Source organism: Diabrotica virgifera, chromosome 5, assembly GCF_917563875.1.
Source record: "Diabrotica virgifera virgifera chromosome 5, PGI_DIABVI_V3a".
Taxonomy (NCBI): Eukaryota; Metazoa; Arthropoda; class Insecta; order Coleoptera; family Chrysomelidae; genus Diabrotica; species Diabrotica virgifera.
The window spans coordinates 221,536,852-221,553,156 of record NC_065447.1 but is presented as its reverse complement, the minus strand read 5'-3'; positions in this window follow the sequence as shown (position 1 = coordinate 221,553,156).

The following is a 16,305-nucleotide window of genomic DNA, read 5'->3' as shown; positions in this document are numbered from 1 at the left end:
ATAGACCAGGACTAATCTGTAAAGAAACGTGTGTTTTTTTATGTGAGAGGTGGCATTCGGATTTTTGCAGATAAAGTTAGGTGACACCTTCAGTAAGAATAATTAACTTATGCTCCTTCTAAAACATGCTCGGAACATTTATAAAAAAATTAAAATATTTAAAAATTTCGAAAAACATCGATTTTTTTCTGGTCTCTTTGCTAATAACTTTAAAACGGTTCGTTTTGAAACACAGTTGTAGAGAAATAAAATAAAGATAATTGAATTTTGTATGATTACGACTGGTCAAAAATGTCTTAGGGTATTGCCTTTTCTGCAATATAGCAATAAATACAAAATACGGGGGCAAAATACGCCTATTGTTATTCAATGTTTCTTAACCACTTTGGTGGCACTTAGAACCTTATTAATTCGCTTAAAAAATTCTTAGAACTTACTTAAATGGTCTACCAAATTTCACTAAAATCCACTTAATAGATTTTGCATAATAAATTTGCAATATAAATGTTTTTAAAAAAGTTCAAATTTTTTAAAATCTTTCTGAACAAAAAGTTGACCATTTAGAAGTTGGCTAATTATTTTACATACAAAGAGGTGCTCTACCTATCTAACACACTTCACATAATTAAAATCTGATTATTAAAGGGGCCTCAGCAATGTTTTAAAATTATAAACAATTTTTTGGCTTATAAACAAATCTTCTTCTTCTTTAAGTACCGTGCCCACATTTTTAGGCGTGGGTAGCTTCCATAACAATTTGCCGATATCGTTCTCGATCTTGTGCGGCATGTAACAATTGATCTGCTGATAAGCCAGTCCATATAAACAAATAGCTTTGTTTAATAATAAAAAAATTTATTTTTAGCAGTGCAGATAATTAAAACCGGTTTAATTTGACTTAAATTTTCAAATGCTGTCAGCAGAATTGCTATTTTATTTTTTAATCAAAAGTTGTTATTCTCGTTCAAAAATTGCAATTTTTCGACTTTTTGAATGCTTCACTGCGTTTATCTCGAAAACTACGCATTCTACGAAAAAAACTGTAAGAACATTTTTTGCTTAGCATTACCCAACAAATACAAAAAAATGTTTTTATTTTTTCGAAAAATCGATGTTTTGTAATTCCTCAAGTTCTTTGTTTATAACAATCTTATCGACATCCGGATCAACTGTTACCCAATAAATTCGTGTTCTACGGGTCAAAATACATAAAAAAACTTGGGTAAGTCCATCTAAATAAAGGAGCCCGTAGCACCCCCTCCTGGACACAGCACTAATTTGTTTATAAACCAAAAAATTGTTCATAACTTTAAAACGTTGCTGAGGCTGTTTAAATCATCCGATTTTAGTTCTGTAAAGTGCATCAGATTGTTGGAGTGCTTTTTTATATTTAAAAAAATTAACAAGTCATTGTACGTTCTAGTTTTTGTTGTGCATGATTTTAAAAAATTTTAATTTAAAAAAAAAGTTTAGATTGCATAATTATTATGCAAAATCTAGTAAGTCAATTTTAATGAAATTTGGTGGACAGTTTTAGCACATCACAAAAATTTTCTTTGCGAATTAGGAAGGTTCCAAGTGTAACTTAAGTCATTGAAAAACATTGAATAAAGATAGGCTTATTTTGCCCCCTTATTCTATATTTATTACTATTTTGCAGCAAAGGTGTTAAATTAAGATATTTTTAGCTAATCGTATCTGATAGAAAATTTAATTATCTTTGTTTCATTTTTATACGACTTTATTCCAAAATGAATCGTTTTAAAGATATAAGCACGTATCGTATCTGATAGAAAATTTAATTATCTTTGTTTCATTTTTATACGACTTTATTCCAAAATGAATCGTTTTAAAGTTATAAGCAAAGGAAATAGAAAAAAAAACGAAATTTTTTGAAATTTTTAAATATTTTATTTTTTTTATTAATGTTCCGGGCATATTTGAGGAGCATAAGTCAATTATTATTAACGAAGTTATCACCTAACTTTATTCGCAAAAATCCGAATGCCACCTCTCACATCCACCTAAAAACAGATCCTTTCTTTTCTATTATAAAAGAGCTTTTACATACCTAAACAAACGAAAACAGGAAAATGCTATATAGAGGGGGCATATAATATTTATTACACGACATATTCAAAGATGCTTTAATTAAAGTGAGATAATTTTTATTGTTTTCGTTGTATAGAATATCGTAAACCATATAATTCTGTTTTATGATCTCCGTGTTAGAGTCATAATTGCCCGATTTGTATCGGTGCCGAAATTTTCTTCTTCAATCATAAAAAAGTCATTTGTCTCTTTTGTTCTTAAATTATTTCTTTGTACCACACTTCAGTTCGTAAAAGTACATATACCTATGTACGGTTGCTAATTCTTAAATAAAAGTAAAAAAAATTAAAACTATATGGGTGGGAAGTAAACTTATGTAGGTATACAAAGGAGTAAAATAATTACAGCGGCAAATATATTTGAATTGCAATTCATATGTACTACGTCGGTCATAAATCCGTGGCCTAACCATGAGATGGGGACTAGGGTGGGTCGTTTTTATACTTTTTTTTAAATTTCAAGACGTCTGTAGTTGAAAAAGTTGCTATTTGTAAAATTATCTTGTACAATTTTTTTAAAAATTTTTTCGTCACTATTTGATCCCCCTGCCAGCCCCTTCAAAAAACAAAAAAAAAAAATAAATCAACAAATTAATTTTCCTGTAATATGAAATAATGCAATATGATTTTCTTATTTCCTAAAAAATATTTTTAATTTTTAGATATATTTAGGCCCCCCGCCAGCCCTTAAAGCTTGTTACGCACGGGGAGCTATACTATAATATAATAGTATATTGTATCATACCGCTCTCATAGTAATGAGTGAGGTTGCATACCTGGAACTAATGTTGCCGTGTGTGCAGGCTCACTCATTACTATAATTAGCGATACTATAAATTAGCGATACTATAAATCAGCGATATGATATATTATAATATATGCAGGTACATTATACCATAGCTCCCCTTACGTGACAAGCTTTGGCTAAAAACAATCAAGTTCTTTTCCACTTGGGAGCAGCTTTTCGCTTATTTTGTGGCTTAAAATATACAAAATAACCTAGAACTCACCATGGGGAGGTAGCTGCCATCGAGTTTCATCCCTGCCCACCCATCCACCCAACCATATGAGCAATTTTTAATTTCCTACTTCATAGTCTGATATGCTATAAAACTTTGGCATGTTGCTTCTAGATGCTTTAGTTGTACGTATCCAACCATCCCTATTAGTAAACCCACATACGGAAAAGATGCCTCCGTCACTAATTTGACCAGCCTGTGTATGGCAAGATAACTTCCATAAATCTCCTTCTGGATAACTACCAGTTTTAATAAATTCTTGAATGTCTTCATCAGCCAGATTTCGTCATTAGCGGCTCCGATTATCTGCACTCTTGCCAATTTATTCAATCAATCTAGGATTCCGCTTCAAAAATTATTGAATTTGGGAATTTCCAATTTTCTCGCAGTGTTATTCAAATTTAAAAGATTTTATTTCGCTTTCGATCTGCACTTTAATATCCTTTTGTATCCTTATTTTCTTATATGACTACGTGATTCAAAGATCATCGTTAGTAAAATATTTTCAGGATGGCCATAAAAGCCATTTCGTTGGATCACAATGTCAACTACAGCTTTTAGTTCGTCACTTAAATATCTGGAATATTCAATTAGCTTTCAAAGGTGAAGAGTTCCAAATGTACACACTGGTACAGTTTTTATTAAAAACCAAACCTTAGCATATACTCGCAGAATATACTCTGTTAAAATTTTTAAACTAGGCGGCGGATTCTTTACTGCAATGTAAGTCCTCAAGATAAGATTCGCCGTAGTTAGCCATCTTCGATATTCGCTAAATTATTTGGACAGTTTTCGGCAAGATATGGCAGTGCACATCTGGTATTAATATTTTTGATTGCTGCTTTTTTTTACTTAATCTCTTAACGTTTTACTTACCCCTTGGTAATGGTAATGGTATATTGGGGCAGGGCCTACTTGTGAACCCTTCAAAAACTTAGACCTCCTACGGCGGGTCCATTATATCACCCCTATCTTGCTGATCAGATCAGGTCCATAAGAACCTGGCCTTCGGCGTTTATGGGGCCCAGGCTTCACCGAGCTCCCATGCTAGTCCCCCAGAAACCTTGTGTCCTCACAGAAAGCCACTAGTCTCTTGAAAGACAACTCCCTCATCTGGCTCGGCTGCATAGATGCCGATCCCAATACCGGGCACTCCAAGAGGACATGTGAGGAGGTTTCCTTCTCCTCGTTACATAGACGACTCCATGAGCCATCCGCCAATCCAAGCAGATGAAGGTGCCGTCGGAGTCTACAGTGGCCGGTGAGCATACTGACCACCATCTTCTACGATCCAGAAAAAGCAGTTGGGCTGTAAGACTTTTGGATGGCCCCACTATGTGGAGCCTGGCCTGTCTCATACCTCCACAACTGGCCCAGGAGTCCTGGAACCTCCGCAGAAGAAGCTCCCTGAGACTATCCCGACCACTACTGAAGGGCACTTCAATCACAGGTTCGGGTCCTACAGGCAGAGAGGATGAGCCCCGTCTTGCAGGGCGTTAGCCCGATCGTTACCTTCCACACCTGTGTGTCCCAGTAGAAATACCAACCTAACCCTGTTGGTTATAGCAACATCATCCAGAGCTTTCTTGCACTCAAGAACCAGCTTAGAGCTGATCTTGGGTGTTTCCATAGCCCTTAGCGCTGCCTGGGTGTCAGAGCAGATAGAGATGGTCCTGCCTGAGCAAGCCCTATCTGTAATCTCTTGAGTACATGCCAGGATCGCAAAGATCTCGGCCTGAAAGACTGATGCATGAGAGCCGAGAGCCTGGCTAGACTCAAATCCGACTCTACCTCCATACACTCCAGCACCTGCCCGCTTGTCTGTTTTGGACGCATCTGTGAACCAGGTGAGTCCACTCCGACAGATTAGTGTAGGTTTTCGTTCTACCCAATCATCCCGGTCAGGAAATCGAATCAAGAAGGAGGATGAGAACTCAAATTGAGGGGACATGCTGTCTCCAAATGTCACAATGGCTCATCCGCCCATTCGTTTCCAACCAGTATCCAGAGCAGTTGAGACCATAGGCTGCCATCATGGCTTCGTGCTCTAGAATGAGATGGAAAGGAGGTAAATCCAGCAGAACCTCAAGAACTGCTGTGGAAGGCTTGTGTCCTATTGTTTATTCCTTTTGGTCCGTTACTGTCATTGTTGTTCTAAGATTCTTAAATTCTCTAACGCGCTAAAGTCATCTATGGTGATGTTCTCTCTGCTTTGATTATTGAGGCTCATATATCTATTTTGTTTTATTCTCGTTTTTCAGGAGCCCCATGTTCTCTGCTTTCTTCTAGAAGCTAATGAAAGTCTACTTCATCATTAATCGGGTGTTTCCTATTAATTCGATATTGTCTGCAAATGCCAATAGTAAGTTTGATCCTTCTCGATGATATACTGCAGTCGTTTTTTTTACTTAATCTCTTTAACGTTTTACTTACCCCTTAATAAATAACTCTGTAATTGAAAAAGGTTCACATAATATATGTAACTAGTTGTAATGCAAAAGAAGAAAAATTAATGTATATCTATTATTTTAGTACTGACCGGTAAACCCTACGCATTATTAATAATTGTTTTCCCACCCACGTAACTCATTTTGTACTAGTTTTTAACTACTATCCCATATAAAACCCGATTAACATATATTTTACAACCAACTATAATCGAAAAAAGGGCGTGCGTCAAGGCTTAAACTTTCTCCACTCTTAATAAATATATTGCGAAGAAATATATGATAATACTCTAAAAAATATATCAGGGAAAAAGAATCAAAATCAATGGTGAATGCTTAATTGTCCCATAAGTACTAATACGCGAGCGGCACACCCCTAAATTGAGGCTTAGAAATCGAAAAAGCGACCATGATAGGTAAATGGCAAATTTTGACAATTTTTTATATTTTCGTGGTCGCTGAATCCGAATATGAAGTTTATTTTTCTCTAGAATTGGTGGAACATGTACAAAAATTAAATTTTATGCAAAAATGCGAAAAATAAATTTTGATGTTTTTTCATATTTACTTCGCTGTATCTTTGGTCGCTGTAAATATATTCTTTTGAAAATTTTACTGCGTCATCACTAAAGTATTAAGATAACAACTAGCTTTGTCTAAAATATTTAGATGAATCAAAAGAGGAGTTGTTAATTTTTAAACATTTTGTCGTCAGATTTCGAAAATTTTAGCATAAAACTTTTTAATTTATAATTTTAACTAATACAGTAATAAAATATGATTCATGAAGATGTTTTTTGGAAAACTCTAAGTCAAAATATGCAACAGGAAAAAAGTTATGTGACTTTCTAGACGAGTGGCACTCCCCAAAAAAAAAACGCTTATTTCTCGAGATACTGTGTGGTGTGATGACCACGGTGTGGTGAATGGCTAATTTTGATCTTATTTTATATTTTTGATGGTGCTGAAAACAAAAATGAGTTATATTTTGAATTTTAGATGGAGTAACATTATCAAGATCGCAATTTTACCCTAAAATGAAAATACAATGAAATCAGATCAAAAGTTGCTCCATTTTTTTTCTTTAAAACATTTTATTCTTTGTACCCTATATTTTAACATAAACTTGATTAAAAAGCTAAATTTCAAATAATGTCACTCAAATTTTGCAATTAAACTTTGAAAATTCAGGAATCTGCACCTTTTACTTTAACCAATTTATAACTTTTATTATATTAAGACAGAAACATTGAAGCAGACCCTATTATCTTCAGAAAGGTAAGAAATATATATTACAGAAATTTCAGAAAAAAATATTAAATTGGAACAGAGTTGTAGCGAGTTGATCGCAAAAAATGTAATTTAATTTTTTTTACTGTATCTTTGGTCGCTGTAAATATATTCTTTTGAAAATTTTACTGCGTCATCACTAAAGTATTAAGATAACAACTAGCTTTGTCTAAAATATTTAGATGAATCACAAGAGGAGTTGTTAATTTTTAAACATTTTGTCGTCAGATTTCGAAAATTTTAGCAAAAACTTTTTAATTTATAATTTTAACTAATACAGTAATAAAATATGATTCATGAAGATGTTTTTTGGAAAACTCTAAGTCAAAAAATGCAACAAGAAAAAAGTTATGTGGCTTTCTAGACGAGTGGCACTCCCCAAAAAAAAACGCTTATTTCTCGAGATACTGTGTGGTGTGATGACCACGGTGTGGTGAATGGCTAATTTTGATCTTATTTTATATTTTTGATGGTGCTGAAAACAAAAATGAGTTTTATTTTGAATTTTAGATAGAGTAACATTATCAAGATCGCAATTTTACCCTAAAATGAAAATGCTCCATTTTTTTTTCTTTAAAACATTTTATTCTTTGTACCCTATATTTTAACATAAACTTGATTAAAAAGCTAAATTTAAAATAATGTCACTCAAATTTTGAAATTAAACTTTGAAAATTCAGGAATCTGCACCTTTTACTTTAACCAATTTATAACCTTTATTATATTAAGACAGAAACATTGAAGCAGACCCTATTATCTTCAGAAAGGTAAGAAATATATATTACAGAAATTTCAGAAAAAAATATTAAATTGGAACAGAGTTGTAGCGAGTTGATCGCAAAAAAATGTAATTTATTTTTTTTTTAATTATATGGTAAAATGTTCCCCCCAGTAAAATTCAAAATAAACCTAATTTTCGTTTTCAGCACCATCAAAAACATAGAGTATGACCAAAATTAGCCATTCACCATACCGTGGTCATCACACCACACAGTATTTCGAGAAATAAGCGTTTTTTGGGGTGTGCCGCTCGTATATAAAGTCATATAACTTTTTCGTGTTACATATTTAAACTAAACGTTTTCCAGAAAACTTCTTCATGAATTATGTTTTATTGCTGTGTTAGTTAAAATCATAAACTAAAAAGGTTGGTGATAGAAAAGTAAAAATTTAGGGTTGAATGTATATTTTGGTTCTACATAATATGAAATTAGAAAAGAACAGTTTGTCCAAAAAAATAAAAAATAAATATGAGGGGGCAAGCCCCCTTTTTAGTAATGTTGGTCGTACCAACTCAGAAACCATCCCGGGTTCATGTACAACAACTTTGATTAACGTCATCATACGATTAAATGCATAGTTTGCGAGTCTATAAGGTACATACATACATACATACATACAAACATTCATTTTTATTTATATAGAAGAGGTAATATTTAGATGGCTATTAAAAAATAACGGTTGGTGATAGAAAAGTGAAAATTTAGGGTTGAATATATATTTTGGTTCTACATCATATAAAATTAAAAAAGAGCAGTTTGTCCAATAAAATAAAAAATAATTATGGGGGGCAAGCCCCCTTTTTATTTAGGTTGGTCGTTTCAACTCAGAAACCATCCCGGGTTCATGTACAACACCTTTGATTAACATCATCATACTATAAAATGCATAGTTTGCGAGTCTATAAGGTATATACATACATACATACATACATACAAACATTCATTTTTATTTATATGTGTGTGTGTGTTCACAAAGAGGGGATGGCATTAGATAAACTTTTTGCCACAGATATTTGAAAGTTGAAGATTGAAGATGTCATATTAAATTTTTATTTTAGAATCTTTAAGAAATTGTATGATAATATCATTAATAGTTTTGGTATTGAAGCTTAGTAGATGTGAAATATTCAGCGGTAAACTTACATTCCGCTCCCGAAGTCTAGCAATTAGTGCTTTCGTATGGTTTTTATTAAGTTCACAATTAAAGATTATATATGATTTAAATCTGCAGTAGAGTAGTTATCACATGAACAGAGAGAGTTGATACGCATTCCTATTTTAGCTAAATGTGCAGGAAAATTGCCATGGTTTAATCTTAAGCGACTTAGGGATGTGGAATAAAACCGAGTAACGTGATAATCAAATATATGTGGGATATTTTGCGGAAGTTGTGGGTATATGTATGTGTATGGATTCCTTGAAGTTTGTACAAAATTAAGCCAAATAGTTTCCCATTTCTTTCTTAATTTTTTATGCAATTCTGGAATGTAATCGCTGGAGATTGTTAAATCTACTATTTCATTTAAAGTTGCCGAATTCTTTGCCATTTCATCCACTATCTCATTTTCTTTGATTCCAGCATGTCCTTTTACCCAGATAAAGACCAAGTCACTACTATTATTTTTAAATCGAGCGATTGTCTTTCTAATATGGCATAACAACTCATTGTTGTGTTTTTTGGTTATTGGTTGTGATATTGCCTCAAGAGCAGATAAAGAATCTGATAGTATAACCGTGTCTCCAAAGTTCTGTTCAACCGCGTAAGTTAGGGCTCTTTCAATAGCATAAAGTTCGGCAGTGAAGATAGATGTACATTTAGGTAGTCTAAAAGAATTACCACTTTTTATATTAGAAACATAATAAGCGCTACCTACACTATTACATGTTTTTGAACTATCTGTATAGATGTATTTATAATTAGAAAATTCAGATAAGATTAATTTTATAATTTTATTGTTTTGGCATGGTACGTTTCTATATGTAGGTTTTATGATCTTTGGAAAGATTGCGATTTCCTCAATAGAAAGGTTATATATGGGTAATATTTGTTTAGTGTTAATGCTAAAGTTGTTAGTTTCTAAATAAGCATCTGTAAGAGGGGGAGAAGTTTTAATTCTCCAATAAGAATTTGTTAAGTTATATTCAGTGAGACTGTTAATTTTACTTAATAATTTATGTGAGTCTAAAGTCCTGGTCTTTAATAGAAACTTATTAGACAAGAATTCTCTTCTAAGGTTTAGAGGAGGTTCCTGCGCTTCTGCTAGAATTGCAGCACATGGCGTTGACTTAAACGCACTAATACATATACGTATTGCCTTATACTGAATATGATCGATTTTTGATAAATTAGATTTTGACGATGAACCATATAAAAAGCATCCATAATCAATGATTGACCGAATATACGATTTATAGAACATTAATGCTATCTTTGGGTCGGCACCCCATCTAGCTTTACATATGCAACGAAGCATGTTTAAACCTTTTTCGCATTTGTTGATAATGTGATTCACATGGAGTGTCCAGGTTAGTTTTTTGTCCAAAACCACGCCCAGATACTTATGGTGAGAGGATACATTAATATCAACATTACTTAAATTTATACTGGTAGGGGAACTTAACCTATGTCTAGCGAAAAAGGTGATGCTAGATTTTTCAGGGGATAACGTGAAATTAAAAGCCATAGACCATCTTTTTACACATTGCATTATCAGTTCCAAATCGCATAAAAACTCATTATATGATTTACGGCTGCTGTATATACAGAAATCGTCTGCATACTGAATAATTTTAATTGTATTATTTGTTTCATTTAACATGTCATGCAATTCTGCAGAATAGATATTAAAAAGTACTGGACTTAGGACTGAACCTTGCGGAATTCCGACTGATAATAATCGAGGGCCGTAAATGTGATTTTCTGAATCTCGAATGAAAACTTCTCTGTCCCTATACAAATCTGTGATTCTTTGTGCGAATTTATAATTTAGACCGTATTTTATGAGCTGAACAGTTAAAATATCAATATCCAGAGTATCATAAGCCCCTTTAATATCTAAAAACAAGCATGCCGTTATAAGATTAACGGAAAGTGCATTCTGAATGTCGGAAACTAATTGAGCTAATGCTTCAGAGGTGCCTTTGCCTCTGCGATATCCAAACTGATTAATAGGTAATAAACAATTACTTTCAAAATGCAATTCCATTCTTAATTTGATAATTCTCTCAAATGTTTTTGTAATGCATGATATTAATGAAATTGGTCTGTAAGAGTTAGGTAGACTTAAATTTTTGTTGGGTTTAGCAAGTAAGCAAATTACAGTTTTTTTTTAAACTTTGGTCATATAATCCTTGCAACCACCAACTATTAAAAATATTTAAAAGAATTCCTTTAGCAATTTCAGGCAAGTATTCAATCATTTTATATGTAATGCTATCAAAACCCGGTGCTGTACTTTTAGATTGTTTGATTGCTAATCGTAATTCCTCCAAACTGATAGGCATATAAAATGATTCATTGCATGCTACATTACTATTGAATTTACTGAAGTCGATTTTATTTGATGCAAATTTGGGAATAAAAAACTCGAAAAAAATCGTCCACCATATCAGCTGATATACTGCCCGATCCCGTTGAGTCTTTGTTTGATATTTTTTTTATAAATTGCCAAATTTTAGTAGGGTGCGTGTTTTTATTAATATTGCTTATGAAAGATATCCAGCTATCCCGAGCTTTTTTAGAAAATAGTAATTTAGTTTGACTAGCTACATTTTGATATTGACAATAGTTTGTATAGTTTGAGACACGTTTATACTGGTTCAGGGCTTCTTTTCTGCGACGAAACATATCATAGCATTCGGTATCCCACCATATTGGACGTTGAGTTACTTGTTGTCTTGCTCTTTTTAGGGGAATAGTTGCGGATGCTGCCTCTGAGACCTTTTCCATAAAAATAGAGAAGCTTAGTAGATTGCAGTTTAGATTTTGGTTTGTACTAATTAACGAATTTTCCAGTATAATGGAGTATGCAGACCAATCAGCTAATTTATCATTCCATTTAGATGCTGGATTTTTATTTATTATAACTCTATCCCTAATAATTTCAAATTTGATTAAGCAATGATCTGAACCTAACGCATCTGGTACGACATCCCATACACAACAATCACTAGCCAAACTAGCAGAGCAAAATGTAATGTCTACCGCCGAAGGTAGCTCTTCTGGACGAGAAATTCTAGTTGGTTTACCATTATTGAGAACAACATAGTTATTGTCATCTAAGGCTTCTACTAATTGATTACCACAAGCTTTATTAATATGAGATCCCCAAAGTGTATGATGGCTGTTAAAATCGCCACAGAAGATAACAGGAGAATTAAATTGCCGAAAGATATTTGACCAATCTGATTTAGAAACATTTAATTTAGGTGGTTTATACACCGATACTAGTATGATATTTAAGGACGGAAATTTAACTGCGCAAAGTTCTAAATCTTTTTTATATGCAAAAGTAATAGGAAAATTTATAAATTTAATGTCCTGGCGAACTGCAATGGCAACACCGCCAAAGCCATTTGCACGATCCTGTCGGATAATCTTATACCCTTTTAGTTTAAAAGAATGGTTTGGTTTTTTGAAGGTTTCTGATAAAGCTATAATATCTACAGGATTATTGTGTAAAAAATTTAATAAACTTGGATGGTTTTTAGAGATAGAACGAATATTCCATTGGATAACTTTAATGTTTTTACTATTGGGTGTACTTATCTTATTAGTGGATTGAATCATCAGAACAAGATTCAATATCGATTTCTGGAATTAGATTTGAAGGACTTAATATAGAGGAGATCATATTTCTAATATTTTCTTCTAAATTGTAATTTGTTTCGGATGAATCTGAATTAACTACTTGTTTAACTACGGTTATTATCTGACTTGTTAGTTTTTCCTTATATTGGATAAAGTCATCTCTGTGAGGATTTGGTATGATGGGATTATGTGAAGATTTGGTTTTTTTTGATTGAAAATGGGAAGAAGTAGGCAGAGACGGAGAAATAGGTGGAGACTCCGGAGCAGATGGCTTACGTTTTTTCACTTGTCTTTTGGGTGAAGTATTTCGAACAATGGGTTTACGTAGCAAAAAGCTAGAATTTGGAGTTTGGGACGTACTGGGGAGTGGCAGAGAGGGAAAATTAGTGGAATTATTAAGAACTGAAAATCTATTATTTGTAGAAATCTTGGCATAAGATGGATTATCATGCAATCTTTCAGCTTCTTTAAATGTAATATTTTCCCTGGCCATGAGTTGTTTGATATTTTTTTGTTTCTTATTTACTGGACAATCTCTGGATGTAGAGCAGTGTTCATTATTTTGGCAATAAATGCAGAATTTTTCGCAAGAAGAGTCTGACGTATGATTTAGGCTAGAACAGTTTCGACAATGAGAAGATTTGGTTTTACATTGCTTGGCAGAATGCCCATATCGCAGGCAATTAAAACATTGAACAACGGGGAATATATATGGTTCTACAGAGAAATTGCATAAATTAATTGTTATATTTTGAGGAAGTTCATTTCCTACAAATTGAACAATAACCATTTGTCTGTTTACATATGAAATATTACCGTCTTTATCTGTTACCTTTCGTTTCATGCGTTGAACTTGAACCACCTCTTTATTAGATATTATGGCATTTTTTAAATATTCCTCAGAAAAGTATGTGTCAATATTCCTCAACACACCCTTCTTGTGTGTAAAAAATTTGGGTATATACGCTACTAAGTTATTATTAGACATAATTTTATTATTAACTAGATAATTAGCTTTTTCATAAGACTTAAAAATAACTTTAACGCGATTAAGACCAATCGATTTGATATCAAGAACATCGGATTTTATATAATTGTCAGTCAACAAAACGTGACCAATCCGGATTGGGAAAATTCTTCCCAAATGCTTATCAGTACTCTCAATATATACAAAATATGGACCTTTATCCTCAGTTCTATATCTATTATTTAAATCTATAAAATTATTTACATACCTATCCTCCTCTGCGTCCTTATTTTCGGGTGGCGAAGTGCCACCCGAGGTCTCATCCATTATATATTTTTTTTAATCACTTACCTAACCTACCTATTATAAACAATAAAGAAAATTAATAAAAGGAACACTAATTAACACAATAACACACAATACACCGAGAACTGCTCGTTTGTATCGTTAAAATCAAACTATTAAACTGCGGAGAATAAAAATTCGTGTCCACACTTTGACAGTTATTTGACAATCGATTTTTATTTATATGGATAAATATTAATAGCTCTTGGCAACACTGTTCTTTATAAGAGTCTGTACTGAAAGGTGACCGTGGAACGCAGTATAGAATGAAACTACTGCTCTAAATAAAAATAAACTTTATTTTTTCAAGAAAACTATGAACGCAGGCATAATAAAAAAATGGTGAAGGTTCTTACAAAGAACTTTAGAACTGAACTACAAAAAAATAGCATTGGTAACTAAAAAATAATTAAATAATGTTGAAAGCACTTGAAATTAGAACAACTGGATGAACTTATTGTCATACTAAGAGCGAAAGACTGAATGGACTTCTTTTAAATATTATAGACAAATAAACACTGACTTACGGTAAGTGATACAGCAAGAAAACTTCAACGTAATTGAAAAACTTTGATAGCCATACTAAAACTGCAGAATTTGGGAGTAGGTATAATTACACACCACTTTAAGGTACGCAGATGGTTTTCTAGGAATCTTTTATAAAACATATTTTAAAACAAAATATATTTTCGGCGGGGTGTGGCATACCGCATGTCAATGCTTACGAGTTAAAATACACAATGAAATATAGTCATTATTGCGTACAGTGTTGAGGGCCGTCAATGACTTTCGAATACCAGAAATAGAGAAGAAGAAACTTTCCAATACCAAAAAGTCCTTATATTTGTATCTAACCACATAGTATATCTTGTAATAATACGCTGATCCACCGAAAACGCGTCGATACTTGGAACCGTACGATTCTCTCAAATTGCGCAGATGCCCCCACTCAGTTCCACCTTTCCGAAACAACACCGGCACACGGATATTTAAGGAGGCCGCAAGCAGAGATCTGACAGTCCTCAAACGACAGTTCTGGGCTCTAAATACCAGCCAAGCGAGGTGAGCTAGGCAGGCCGACCTGAGTAGCGAGGTGCACCGTACTGACGTGATTCGCAAGCTAAGGTAGGCCAACTCGAGCCGCAAGGTGCACCGTAGTGAAGTGATTGGCGGCTCATAAGTAAACGGAGGCAAGCGTAGTGAGCGAGCCCCTGATAAATGTATGTATTATTATGTATAATTTTATCAATGAAAGATAGAGAAAAAATTTTAATTTTTTAATTATAACGCGGGCACATAAATTTGATACACCCTGTATATTGATTTGTAACTATTTAGTAGAAGGTAGCTTTTACGCAGTGGGTCTATCCTAATGAGTTTTTCCCTGAAGACTTAAAGACATTTGTAAACAAAGTGAAGTGAAAATACAATTTATTTCGGATTATAATTTAAAAAGATTGTTTGTTACGGGAAAGGTAAGATCCACAGGTAGCTGTAATTATTAGTTTTTAGGAAAATAAAGGTAGAGAGATTTGGAATTTTAAGTGTGTTTTATTTAAGCACCAGAATATTTGAATAATTTCCGGAAAGTGATTAGGATGAGTAAAAGTATTGTTTGAAAGAATGCCTGGGTTTTTCCGATGAAAAAGAGAAATGTGGAAAGAGAAATATTTCTGAATGGCTTGGCAATTTAGAATGGGGAAAGAAAAGTTTGAATGTTGAGACAGTTGGGAAAAGAAAAATGATTGTGTAGCCGGCATCCGAGAAGGGCAGTCGAAAGTTTTTGCGGATAGTTCAGAAGCAAGTATAGTTCGAGAAATTTATATTGTGAAACAGCTTTAAGGTCGGCAAAATTTGGTATTCTTTGTCAAAGATGTTTTAAGAGGCTGTTCGTTTGATGACATCTGTTTTTCACACCCACATAATCGGTCCCCTCAGACATTTACAAGTTTTACAAAACTTTTAGTTCAGTAGTATGTCTTACTGGAGTATAGGTGTGTGATTTAAAGCTCGATAATGGAGTGTAAAATGTTGTTTAGTTTAAGATTAATTAATTAATTAATAATTAATTTTAGCACATACGGTATGTCCTGCTTTAACGGCATATCTAAGTAAAAATACATATTTTTAATTACATATTTAATCACCAGAAAAAACAACCAGCCTCCGAACTATATTAAAGGGGAACTAGCAGGACTTACAAATCTGACCCGTTTCACTGTATTGGTTACTTAAACTATACTAGTGGTTGTTTGATAGTGGAGAGTAGCTGAAAAGTGGAACGAGAGACAAATCAAATTGAGAAGAAATACCTCTTTGATTCTGTAAAGTCCAAGAGAGTAAGTTACAAGAATTATAGTATTAAAATTATTTGTGACACCAAGTAAAAAGATACTTGGGTCTCCGGAGATTATTATTGAGAGAAATAGAGGAGAGAGTTTTGGAGTTTATTGAGCAAGTACTGGTCAAAAGAGAGAGAGAGAAAGAGAGCCTGGCTTGTGTTTTTGGAGAAATAGTTGCTGGTATGCTGCTGG